Source organism: Somniosus microcephalus, chromosome 2, assembly GCF_052327205.1.
Source record: "Somniosus microcephalus isolate GS21.2 chromosome 2, FLI_Smic_1.0, whole genome shotgun sequence".
NCBI classification, from domain to species: domain Eukaryota; kingdom Metazoa; phylum Chordata; class Chondrichthyes; order Squaliformes; family Somniosidae; genus Somniosus; species Somniosus microcephalus.
Genome location: NC_140988.1, coordinates 108,147,137 through 108,160,704, shown reverse-complemented (window position 1 = coordinate 108,160,704; position 13,568 = coordinate 108,147,137). Strand labels below are relative to the sequence as shown.

General features: G+C 45.9%; 1 protein-coding gene across 2 annotated transcripts in view; it reads right to left on the bottom strand.

Moving 5' to 3' along the window:
• Positions 1–13,568, bottom strand: part of slc2a9l2 (solute carrier family 2 member 9, like 2) — an 836,356-nt gene that overhangs the window by 633,546 nt on the left and 189,242 nt on the right. The window lies entirely within an intron of this gene.

Below are 13,568 nucleotides of genomic sequence, written 5' to 3'. Positions count from 1 at the left end.
AAGGAAATAAGTATGGTTATGTTATTAGTTGTTAGTAAGTTTTTTGGATTAATAAAAGATGCATGCAGATGGCGCAAAAGGGTATCAACCCCTGCCCATCTGACAGGTGAAGATGTTATAGTTTAAGTTTTGCTGTCTATGATTCCAAATGTGCATGAGGTAATTTTCATTTTCTCCGGAAATGGGAACTGCATGTGTCGTGAGGGGCATAGATAGTTAAGTGCCAGGAATGTTTGGATGTGGGGAATCAGGGAAAATTTGCTCATCAAGGATTATTGATACTTTAAGCAAGCTATCAGTATCACAGGGGGGCCTGTAAGATTCGCAATTTTCAGCAAAAATCACGCAAGGAAACTGGATAAAATTAAGACTGTTTATTGACCAAAGTAAGCTTGCACAGAAAAACCTTTGATAAAAGGGCATACAAAATGGCCGCCAGGCCCCGTGATCAGTTTATGAACCATTTTATTTCTGTTACTGCAAGCCAGACAGGCTTGTGGATTGAAGACAGTGAGCCCACGAAAGCCAGTCTCTGGGAACCGAAACTCAGAGCAACAGCATACATATTCAATGGATTATAAGTACAGGATGGGGCCCATCAAGATATGGGCGGACAATGTAAAAACACTTATACCCATTTATCGTACAAAGGAAAAACCGTTTAGCAGCCATCAAGGAAAATGTCCGGACCGATCAATATGCGAACCGAGCCATGGTGACAATGCAAAAGACATTGAAAGACATTATCGGCCAGGAAGGCCAGTTTAAGTTATCACCGGCTCCGTTACAAGACAAAGCGCCCCTGCAGAGATTTCTGCCCGCCAAAATTAATACAAAGACAGGACTATGATTTGGCGGGAGATAAGACTGTCCCAAAAGAGTATAACTATGGATTGAAAGTCCATCTAAGTTACTTCGGACCCCGGGTTACTTGAACAACTTCTTCTTCACTGCCACGGCTTCTTGTTGGGCGACTTCAGGCTTCCATTTCTTCAAGAACTTTCTTCTACGAGGAACGAACGAAGGGCGGACGGTGCCCGGATCGGCGCCTCTTCCACTTCGGCAGATCGATGAAAACGTTTTCGTTTTTTTAAAGACGGACGGTTTCGGTAAAAGGACAACGTGGTCGGTGTTCAGCCAAACAAGGCTCGGCCACGACGAGAAGACGACGAGGGTGGCCCGGGTACTGGGGTCGGGAGATCATCGACGACCCAGGCCGACGGAGAAGAAACCCTCTGGAGAACCGGCGATCGATGCCACAAGATTCTCCCAAGTGCATAGCCTGCATCTGGGTCTGCTCCATGAACCCAAATTGACTTAGTGGATCTCAACCTTAACGAGCGCTCATCGAGGCTGGGTCTACCCCACCGCCTCGAGGGAGGAGAGAATATCGACTGCGCCAGAAGTTTCCAAAATCCACGTGACGACGGAAAGCGGTGCCAAAAAGGCTGCGAACCCCCTTTCTCGCGATTTCGAGAGTGGTGAGCATGATCCCAAGTTCCCCAGGTCGAAACTTAGTTTAGGTATAGGGGAGGGAGTTAAGGGAAATCGTAATGTGTTTCCCCTTTTTCGATGTGCCGTGTGTTCCCCATTTCCATAGAGTCAAGTTCATAAATTTGTGCATGATTGTAGTAACTTTAATCTGTGCCTATGACATGTATTTTGTAACGCTTCAAACTGTTTAAAAATAAAAGCATCCATTTCGTGCTATTCAACCTGGTCTATTGAGTTCTTTCTCTGCACTACTGTTCTCTGCACCTAAGTCCAAGGTCTAGAACCGTAGGGGGGAGTGGGTCGAACCACTCAAGGGTAATTATTGCACGAAGCCTGGCAGGAGACCAGAAAGAGCAAGAGAAACCCCCTACATCCACAAGCTGTCTGCGTTGCAGAGTCCATTTTAAAATCTCACAGGCTTTCTGCCACGAGGCACGGACGCCATCTTGGGTACCCTTTTTGATTTAAAATGTCCACACAGGGTCCCGTTTATTAATAACAACCTTCGGGGAAATGTAGAAATTTTGCAAATCTTACGATATAACTTTTATGATATGATTGTGCAGTAAAGATTCAACACCCACTATGTTAGATTAAACTTAAAATTTAATGTGGCCAGGGTCCCTTTAAGGATCCTGGCTTGAAAAGCATCATAAATGACATCACCAGACCCGCTCCATCTCATTGGGCCAGGTAACGCGCTGGGCGGGCTTAATAGGCTCCATTAAGGTAAGTTCATTTTCTACAGTGGGATGAAGCCAGCAGCGGGGTCGGGACCCGCCACAGACACCAGCCACACCAGACCCACCAAGGTAAGGAAAATTCCGGCCTATGAAACAGTACAGCACAGCATTGAAGTGAAAACCCTTTATATACAGCCTTATATATAACTATTTATTGCCTCATCTGTTTTTAATAAAATAAGTTAGATAAATCTAATTTAGGTAGTTAATAACAGAAACAGAAATCAGAGAAAGCTAATAAACCAAAAGTATTCAGTGTTGTATAGCCCCAAATATATTTATCACTGATTTTCACCTGATCTGTGTTCACATATAAATAGTCATAATTATTGTCATGAAATAGAGTATTGCTAAATAACCATGTGCATAGCTACAAATCTGAAATGTTCACAAACAAATTTTAAGGAAATGTCAATGAAGTGAATTGATGCAATAAATACTTTGTTAAATTCCTGGCAGAGAAAACAATTTCATGCTTAAATTAATTTTAAGGCACAGAAGCAATTTCAAAATGAGAAGCCATTTTCTGCCTTTAATGAGAACATGTTTTCTTCGGAAGATTGAGGTTTGCAGCACAGATCCAAAACCACAAATCAACTGAGACACAGCTCTGGGGCATCCATCCCACAATATGACATATTGGCCCAGATTTTGCAGTCAGCGGTAAAGTGACGGCACTTGCCGCCGACCTCAAAGAAAGCTGCCCACAACTTTTAACAGTCTCTGTACTGTGGATTTCACCTTTCCCGACATTAATTTCATTCTGGCACCATCTATACGGGATCTCTGACATCCAGTAACAGTGATGTCATCAAGCAGGCTAAGCAGCCAATCACATTGAAGAATTCTCTCAGACAGCAAACCAGGAAGTAACAAGCAGGTTTTATCATTCACTTTTTTATAACTTTACAGAAAGTGAAACAAAGATTAGGACATACACATGGGATTAAGGTAGAAGCTGAAATATAATAAACAAACTTTAAAAAGAAATTCAAAATAATTTTTAATGGCCCAGAAATTCGGGTCGGGGGCTTCCCGCGGGTGCAAGCCCCTGATCTGCACTTACCTTGCGCGCTGGCCATTGAGCTCTGGGCCCCCGTGGAATTCCGATCCGGGGCCTGGTCCAGCTGCCGGCGCGCTGTGCTTGCGTATCCCAGGGGCACAGTTAGTGCGATGCGTCACCTGGGATCATGTGGGCCATGTGGAGCCAATCGGAGCAGGGAATGCTCCATTCATAAGTCTGACAGGAAGTGCTGTCAAACTTAGAAATACTACGGGCCCCTTCTTCTTACAAAACATCACTAAATCTTCAAATACATTTTTAAAAGACATCATATTTTTTAAATAAACTATAAATTAAATGAAATAACTATTTTAAACAATAATTTAAATTTTTGAAAAAAATAATTTTATTTTCTAACGGGGCTAAAAATAAACTTACCTTGCTTTAAAGTATTTAAAAATAATAAACCTGTGGAAAAATGTTTTAATTTTAATTAATTCACCACTTACCTTGTAAAAAGCAGGCCTTACGCCTGCTTTTTACATTTCTAAATTCTGCAGACTTACCCTCCCGGGAAAACCTGTAAAAGAAAACGAAGTTCAATGCGCACGCGCAGCCTCTCCCGCACACGTGTTCGACCTCTGAACCCCTGCTTTCAGGGGAACGGAAGTGCCGGTTTCCCGCGCATGCGCAGTGCATGCAGGAAACTGGCACTTCCATTGGGCCTATGGGTGAGTACCCCATGCGTACTCACCCATGGAGACCCGAATTTCTGGGCCATTATTTTAAAAATCTATGGAATTTTTATCATGGAATGGAGAAATTTGACATTCCGCAAATATGAAATTTGTTTTTCAGGGCCAGAGAAGTTGTTCAGCAGTAATTATGTCTCAGTACGATGTTAAAAACTCAGTTATACCTCATTTAACAAGGCTTAACTTTTTCAAGGGTTTTTACAGCGAGAATAGAACGTAAAAGTGGAAGTTTACATCAAATCAAGTGATTTCTAATTGATTCCATCTGTGAGGACTGCAACAGCACACCCTGTGAAGGAGTAAGGTGTCACTGACAGCAACTTCATGATTTGCACATTTAAATGTGTATTTGCAAACTCCAGAAGTTGCTGTCAGTTTTACAGAGTTATGACAGTGATCGCTGACCATTTCACCGGCATTACAACCACAAATTCTGGGCCATTAATTAGACTTCGCGATATCCGGCACCCACGGGACCGAGCTGCTGCCGTTCTATCCAAACTTCCGGATAGACCAGCGTTTATGTTGTCAGATACGAAGGTTTTCATCTCCATATCTGACAACAAACACTGTTGCTCAGCAACAGCTTGTAAACACTCGGCCCAGTAGCTTGGAAGCGTCTCTGAAGCTGTTGCTAAGCTACAAAGGCGCTTTCCAGAGCCTGCCTGTGAAAAGAATGCTAGGAGAAGAAAAAAAACCTACCCAAAACGGCTGCTGATTTCTGCCGTTAGATCGAGGTTTCCGGACATACAAACTCCAGATAAACCAAAGTTTCCTATATTTGAATCCTCCTTCTGCCAGCGCTGAGCAGACCCGACAGGCAGCGGTGGGGGACCCAATTCAAATCATTAGTCGCTTGTTTACAGCCACTTAACAAGGCTTTTTTTCCCCCACTTTTTAATTTTCACAGGTCTCCCACGGGTTTCCCGCAATGCCTAGACCTCATCAGTGACACTGAGGTGGGAGGTCAGTGGCCATTGAATCAGCTGATGAGTTGACAGCTTCAAATGTCAACTCAATGCTCCTAGCTGATTCAGATATCTTCCCTTAAGCACTAGCATCTCCAAACTGCATTTCCACTACAGATTCAGAATGCTGCAAGTCCTTACATAAGTCTCCATGCAGTCTGACCTCATTACCTCTCCCACCATTGACAGATTGCTTCTGTCATCTCTACTTCACCTGCCACCTATTCCATCAGCATGGGTGCCCTTTATACTCTCTCACCTTGGTCCTCAGAATCGGACCATGATCAGCCCCAACACCAGCATCACCAGGCATACCAGCAGCACCAACAACAACACCAACCTTCTCCGCAATCACCTGATGCTGCACAGGACACAGGGCATCAGCACCCAACCACATTGCTGCCCGAGACGCCAGGGATGGCCTCACCGTAGCCACATTTACTTCACTTGACGCTGTATACCCTAGCTACCACATGATGCGCCAGGTTGACACCACCCACACCAACAACATAAAGCATCCCTACAATGCCCAAGCGATTTGTTTCACACTCATCAGCATTGCGGGGGGTACTGTTATGTCTCATCATTCACTGCAACTCACTAAGCCACTTCCAAAGGTGCACACAAATTTTTCCAAGAAAGCACATTAACAGAAACTTCACGTCAACATTGGCTAAAACACCCACGTGCCTATGCTTGTGTGTTGTTAGTTGGTATGATTGGACTAAGATGACGGTGAGTGTGAGGGGTAGCTCATGAGATGGGGAAGTGATAATGTTGATAGAGAGGGATGGGTGATGTAGTGTATGTACCCGTCTACCTTTAAGGGAACTATTGAATGTAACCGTTCACCTTTAAGAGAACTACTTTAGGTGTGGCACTATTTGTTTGGCTTCTGTATACTGTAATACCGATAGTGACCACACCAGTATATAAGTGTTGTGGCAGGATTGCTGGGGCAGATTCGCCCGGACCTTCGAATAGTAAAGACCTGTTTGTTTGTTACTTCTGAAGTCTGTGTATTTATTAACTGCACAACCCACAGACTTTACAGTGGCGACGAGTCCGATCGTACCCTGCGGCAAGATTACCAAAAGCAACAAAGAGCGTCGAAGAGAGACAACCGCCCTCGTCGTGCTACCAAAAGAAAACACGAGGCTGCAACAACAGAAAGCAGGAAGACTAACAACAAAAGCTGTATCAGCAACAGGCACTGACTACCCTTCTGCCACGGTGCGGAGTGAGCCGACCAGCAAGAAACAAGGCGGCCGAAGAGACTGTGAGTAGGGGAAGGTGTAGAAGTATCCGGAGGATAAGGGCAGAGCACTCGACCTCGGTCGAGGGGGAGCTGTGCCGGCCAAAAGTCGGGTCCAACGGCGTCGGGTGACAGCCGGACCGCGATCGGCGGGAAAAATCCGGGCAGCGACCGCAGCCACGAAGCGCTGAGCCTGCGAGTAGGCGCGGGAAGAGAAACCCAGCCGCAGCCGGGGAAGGAAACACCGGTCTGCGAGAGGGCTGGGGAGGCGAACGGGAACCGTGCGGGTGAGAGCCGGGTGCGGAGAGAGAGACTGCGAGGAGCCAGTCCAGCGGTTGAGCTGTTCTCCACCAACGGGGTACTCAGAGCCGGCAAAACCGAACGTGCGGGAGTGGGTGAGAGACACAGCCGAAAACGGGGTGAGAGACTGCGCGAGAGCCAGTCCAGCGGCTGAGCTGTTCTCCACCAACGGGGTACCCAGGGCCGGTAACACCGAACGTGCGGGTGAGAGAGCGACAGAGCCGGGTACGGAGAGAGAGACTGCGCGAGAGCCAGTCCAGCGGCTGAACTGTCCTCTGTTAACGGGGTGTACCCAGCGCCGGTAGAACCGTGCGGGCGGGAGGAAAAGACATAGCCGAGTAAGGGGAGCTGTGCGGTAGCCAGCCAGCGGCTGAACCTGTCCGCTGTGGGGGGAAGCGTACCCCTTCCCCCGGGAAGAAACGCGGGAAGCCGCCATTAGGCGGAGAAGACGCCAGAAGCGGGAAACCGCCATTGAAGTGGGCGGGGCGAGAAAGGAAGAGCGGGAAACCGCCATATTCGCGGGAAAACTGCCATCTTAGAAATAAACAAATAAATAAGAATACTTAAAGAAATACTGGTGCTGCTCCCAAGGGAAGAAAGATGCCTAAGCGAGGGAATATTAATGATTTTAATTCTGAGATAGAAGACTGGGCCACGTACGTGGAACGCATCGAGATCTATTGTGAAGCCAACAAAATAGAGGAAGACGACAAGGCGATAACATTGTTAAACTCGATGGGCGCAAAGACATACGGGCTCTTGAAGGATTTACTAGCACCAGCTAAACCCGCGGATCAGTCTTTCGAAGAGATTGTGGTTGTTCTGAAGGACCACTTGAACCCCACACCGTTGATGTTGGCTGAACGATTCAAATTCTATGCAAGAACGCAACGGAAAGACGAAAACAACGCAGGATACTTGGTCGAACTGCGTAGGCTAGCGAAATACTGCCAGTTCAGAGGGAATCTGACAGAGGCACTGCGAGACAAGTTCGTAGGCGGATTGTCCAAGGAAGGGACGCAAAAGCACCTACTAGAAGAGAACGACCTTACACTTGACAGGGCTGTCCTTATAGCCGCATCACACGAAGCCGCAGCGAAAGGAACGGCGGAAATGCAACTAAAGGCGGCGGCGCTCGGGGTGGACCAAATTACCTCGAGTACAACAAAATGCTATCGTTGTGGGAAGACAACACACGACCAGAATCAATGCTGGTTTAAGAACCAAGAATGTAGGAAATGTGGCAAACTGGGTCACATCGCTAAGGTATGCCGGTCAGGGAAGAAGACCAACAACCAAAGGAAGCCATCACAAGAAAAGTACAACAAGGTATACAAGGGGGCTGAGAAGAGTTCAGACGAACAGAATCCAGACTCAGATCCAAACGGCCAGGAGCTGGGTAGTCTGAGTATCCACCATGTGAGTAAGGAAGCTGACCTACAAACTATCTGGGTCATGCTAAAAATAGCTGGAGTCCAAGTGAAAATGGAGTTGGACACTGGATCAGCTGTATCAGTCATAAATCGAGGGGATTACCACCGACTATTCTCACACATACCCTTAAGAGATACCAAGTTCGTATTGCAGACATACACGGGGCATAAAGTATACCCCATGGGAAAAATAAGAGTCAAGGTGAGAGATAGGGGTAAAGAACACCCAAGAATGAACTTGTATGTACTACATGAGGGAGGACCACCACTTCTAGGACGGGAGTGGATCAAGAAAATAGACATGGAATGGCACTACCTACAAGCAATGACGAGTGAGGACTCGGTGCAGACAAGCAGCTCAGACTCTGAGCCGGAAGACGATAAGTCCAGCCCACATATGAAAAACAAGGTTAACATGAACTCACTGACTAAGGTTGGAAAAACGATGGCGTGCATAAAGACAGAGAATTCTGAGTCTGTTCAAGTCACAGACATATGCATTATGGAGGAACACCGAGCTCGAACTCAACGTTATTTCAAAGTACGACAACAATTCGAACAATTAAGTTACCGTCTCGTACAAGAGATGAAAACAATGAAAAAGTTCTATGACACCGAATGGGAGAGTCTGGAAAGACAACAGAACCTGCTGGCTCAAGCAGAGAGCGACCATAGAGCCATCGTGACCAATTACCGATCACACCTCCCTTATGATGTTCAGGAGTTAGAATATTTGCATGATCTAGAGATACAGCATAAAGGCAAACCACGCTACACTGAGGATTTTGTTCTGCAATTGGAGACGGAGCTAGTGCAGGCAAGGTTAAGAGAAGCTGAATCGCAGTGTGCACTTAAAGAGATGCAGAAAAAAATCTTGGACATGGAAAAGAGAAACGCTTCTTTACCTGATGTGAATAATGTGGCCATGTTGCAAGAGGAGCTTATCACTCAGTTAAATGAAAATAAAGGGAAAATGACTGAGATAGACTGCAAGAATAAAGAAGATTTGATGGCAGTGAGACTTCAAGAGGCAGATAGCATAGCAGCCTTGGCTGAACTCCAACAGGAAATTGCGAAAGAAGCAAATGAAGAGGTATCTTCAGGAAGCCGGGATTTTATTCCAGTTCTTCTCTGCGACTCCTTACAAGCAGAGTGTGAGAAGTGGAAAGAACAGTATGAACAGGCCCAGGCTACAATTCTGGAGGGGATTAACTCGGCAACCTCCGAAAAGCTAGTTTCAGTAGAAGCATATGAACAACTAAAGGTTGAACATGAGCAAGAAGTCCAAAGGCTGCAGGAAATTCTTGATGAGCTCAAGGCCAAGACAGACTCATCGGTAGAAGTTCCATCCATAGATGAGAATTTAGCGGTGAAAGACATGGCAGAACATGAAAGACAAGATGTCCAAGAACTCATAAAAATATTGGAGGAAACCCAAGACAAATATGAGGCGGCAATGACCGAGGTTCAACGACTTGAAGAGCAGAGTCAACTGGGAATCCTTTCAGTGGAAGGGAAGGAAACTGTAAGAAACACAGAGACTGTAAGAATGGGCTCTGAACATGAGCTTGGGAGCATCAAGGCGCAACTTCTTTGAGCGCTTGAAACCAAAGTACAAGAGGAAAGGAAGGTGAAAGCATTGGAGGGAAAGGTGGATGAAATGGTGAAGACTCTGATCCACAGAGTCCCCGCGGAAGAGTTAACGGTCAGCCAACTCCTTCACATGCTGAGAGACAAGACTCCACAATGGGAACACGAGCTTCAATCTGCAAAGGGAAGGAATTCGGAGCTCCCAAAAGTTACAGAAATAACTGAGGTGGCAACACAGATTTTGTGTTACAGTTTACTCTATGAAGAGTTCGTTGAATCACGTCAATGTGAACAGAAGAATGTTGAAACAGCTGCTTCAGTAGAAGGATTAAATAGCCTGATACCGCAATCCCCGGTGGAAGGGAAGGTATTGAACTCACAAATGTGGTCAGTAGTGAAGGAATGGCAGACAACCCAGGAAGAGCGGGATGAATATGAATGCATGAAGAAGTCTTTTCAAGAAAGATGTCTAGGGAAGGAACCACCGTCAGCTAACGTCCAGACGGGTGAGGAGGAAGAAGAAGGCTCTCTCGCTGGCCTAACTCAGGACGAACCCGAATATTACCATGACCTGTTGAGTGACACTGAATATTACGAGGATGTGGTCTGCCCAGCTTGTGATGAAAACTCCCAAAGTGCTGAAATCCGGAGGAAGCACTTAAGGTCTAAGGAACATAGAGAGTTGGTGGCGCTACAGCTGGCAGCCGAGAAAGGAGCTCCGAGAGTTTCAAAAAGGCAGAAAAGAAAAAGAAGAAGCAGAAGATAATAACTGTCTAAAATATTAGCACTTCTACCATCTCAGGCGGAACACTACAAAAGGAGCTAAATTAGTTGAAAAACTGGAAAATGTCAAGACAGCCAGTTGGTTGTAAAAGTCCGCACTGCTGGTTCAACAGGACGAAAGTTCAAGCTGTTACGTCAAGAAAAAGGCTATGGAGGAGTCACGCTAGCCAGGTGAACCGGCTACCCCAAAGAAATGTTGTTCGGAACGAGTCAAGATCAGAGACTGAATCTATGAACTGTTTCCGCAGAGACTGAACCTGTGAACTGTTCCCACCAAGATTATATCTGTAAATTGTTTTATATGACATTGACTCCACCGAGATTATATCTGTAATTTGTTTATAGGAAGTTGAAGATATGTATGTTTAACGGAGACTCTGTAAGTAATAAGCTAAAAAGGGAGGATTGTAGTGTATGTACCCGTCTACCTTTAAGGGAACTATTGAATGTAACCGTTCACCTTTAAGAGAACTACTTTAGGTGTGGCACTATTTGTTTGGCTTCTGTATACTGTAATACCGATAGTGACCACACCAGTATATAAGTGTTGTGGCAGGATTGCTGGGGCAGATTCGCCTGGACCTTCGAATAGTAAAGACCTGTTTGTTTGTTACTTCTGAAGTCTGTGTATTTATTAACTGCACAACCCACAGACTTTACAGGTGAGGTGCAAGGTAAATTGGTGTGAGTAAGGATGTGCAGCAGTAGGGTAGGGAAGGCAGAGTGATGGGGATGTGATGAGTGGCACAGCAGGAAGAGGTTGAGTGTGGCTTGGCAGTAACATTTCATGATCTACAGAGATCATTGAAAGGTTTGCGCCACTGCAGTCTGGTCCTCCTGATGATATCCCTGCTTGTGCCCTCCTGTGCAATGTGCAACCAGGCTGCGTTGGTCTCCTGGAGAGGTCTCTTCCGCCAATTGCAAGGGAAGAGAACCTCCCTGCATGCTGTGACTCCCTCCATAAGCAAATGGAGGGAGTCATGGGAGAGCCTGAGGGCAGCCGTCCACCTCTGTGCAGTGATTGTCAGTGTTTGCTGCACCTCAATGCTGTAGAACACTGTTAGCACAACTGTCAAAATCAATTTAAAGAAACCGGCTGATGATGCATCATCAAATGACATCACCAGACCCACTTCTTTCAATTGGCTGGGAAATGCGCTTAGTGGGCTTAACAAGCCCAATCAGGGGAAAGTCATGTCGGAGGCTGGGGTGGAACAATTGAAAACCCTAATGACTTTCACCTTTTAAAATAAATGTTGCTGACTTTTGTATTTATTAAGGTGAGGGATGTCTGTGTTAGAAAATGGACCGTTTTCTTATTGTGGGCACATACCATAAAAACACCTTCAAGTCAGTAATGGCACAGCCAGAAGAGATTGCACCAGTTTATTTCCCACCCCCCATTTCACACAACATCCATCCTTACATAAGCAAAATACTGCGGATAGCTTCAGTTATCCTGGAACAACACTTCATGTGCCTGAAGCACCAAAGATGAAAATTTACCCCTTATTCTAAAACAGTGTAAATAAATACTTGAAGCCTTTCCCTCTGAAGAAACACTAATGACATGAGGCAAGGGGCACATGCATATTTTTTAAGTATCTGTTGATATGGTCATGTATTCATCTTCAGTACTGAAAGCTGAAAGTTACCTGTAAATTGACGATCTTGTTCAGAAGGAATGTAAGGATGGATTAAAAACAGAAAATGTTGGACATCCTCAGCAGGTCAGGCAGCATCTGTAGAGAGAGAAACAGAGTCAACGTTTCAGGTTGATGACCCTTCGTCAGAACCTGAAACCTTAACTCTGTTTCTCTCTCTACAGATGCTGCCTGACCTGCTGAGTATTTCCAGCATTTTCTGTTTTTATTTCAGAAAATGTTTTTTAATTATTGTTTACAAGGTAAAACTATTGCAAAGTTGGATGGCAAATATAATTTTAAAAATCAAGGAGAGAAATTCCCCTCCTTTGCGCCTCCCATGGGGGGCGCAAAGGTCTTTTCGCTCAGGTACGGCGCTGACCACGCCTCCCGCCAAATTCCACGGGGGGTTAACGGCGGCACTACCGTGTTGCGCCCTGATCTCATGCGCCTGGAGAGCGTGATGTCATCTCCGGGCGCATCGCCCTGGTAGCGCCCCGGCACAAAAATTTCCCTTCACCCTCTGCAGCAGCACCAGGCGATGGCAGCGACTGCTGCAGGGGACCCAAAGATTTTTATCAAAGTTCACAACTTCTATGATTTTTAGGCTGACTTTGAATATATGCATAAACAGTGAGTGTTGATACTCTTGTCAGTGGAAGTGGCATGGATCAGGAACGTAGACAGATAATGAGAGCTAAACCCCTATACATATAATAATTAATCTGGAGGTGGGGGAGGCCATTTTGACTTTGGGTGACAGTGTAAAATGGGCGATATCGATTCAGCCACCCGTTAAACATCTCTCCTGATTTTCGGGGGAGATGTACAATAGGCGGCTGAATCAATATCACCCATTTTACGCTATCACCCACAGTCAAAATTACTGCCAGCGTGCTTTAGCTTTTTGTGTATGTTAATTCAGCTCTCATTTACAGTCACATTCAGAAACAAAGATAGACTTTTCATCAGTAGCGACATGGGGGGGTGGGGGGGTTAAATTGGATAACCCCTGAAAACAGGCATGGCAATTAACCTGCGCCTGTTCATTGCGTTGCAGGAAGCACGGTAATTTGAGCTGCCTGCTGCTTTACATGATTGCTGCAGGCAGCCAGTGCTACCTGCGCTGCTCATTCACTGCACACATCAGCAGGAGGCCTGATATCACGAGTCACTAGCGCTACTACAAGGCAACCTGCACCTCTTAAAAGGGAGGTGCATTATGGCTGCGAGAAGTGGTGGGAGACATTTGAAAAGTGAATCTGGGCTGTGAGGAATGGCTGAACATGCGAGAGAGCGAGCACCAATATTTTCTGACAATACACTGGAGGTCGTGGTGCAAGACATGGAGAGGAGGGGTGACAGCAATTATCCACAGGGGAACAGGAGGCCCTCTAGACAGATGCTCAGGAGGCAGTGGGAACAAGTAATGGCGGAGGTCAATGCCAGGAGTGTTGCTCCAAGAACATGGATGAAGTGCAAGAAGAAGTTTAATGATCTCACACGAGTTGTCAAGGTGAGGGAGTTCATCTTCAAATGGCATAACCTACCAACTGCAGCACTAGCCTCATCCACTGTTCAATTCACCACACCCCCATCAC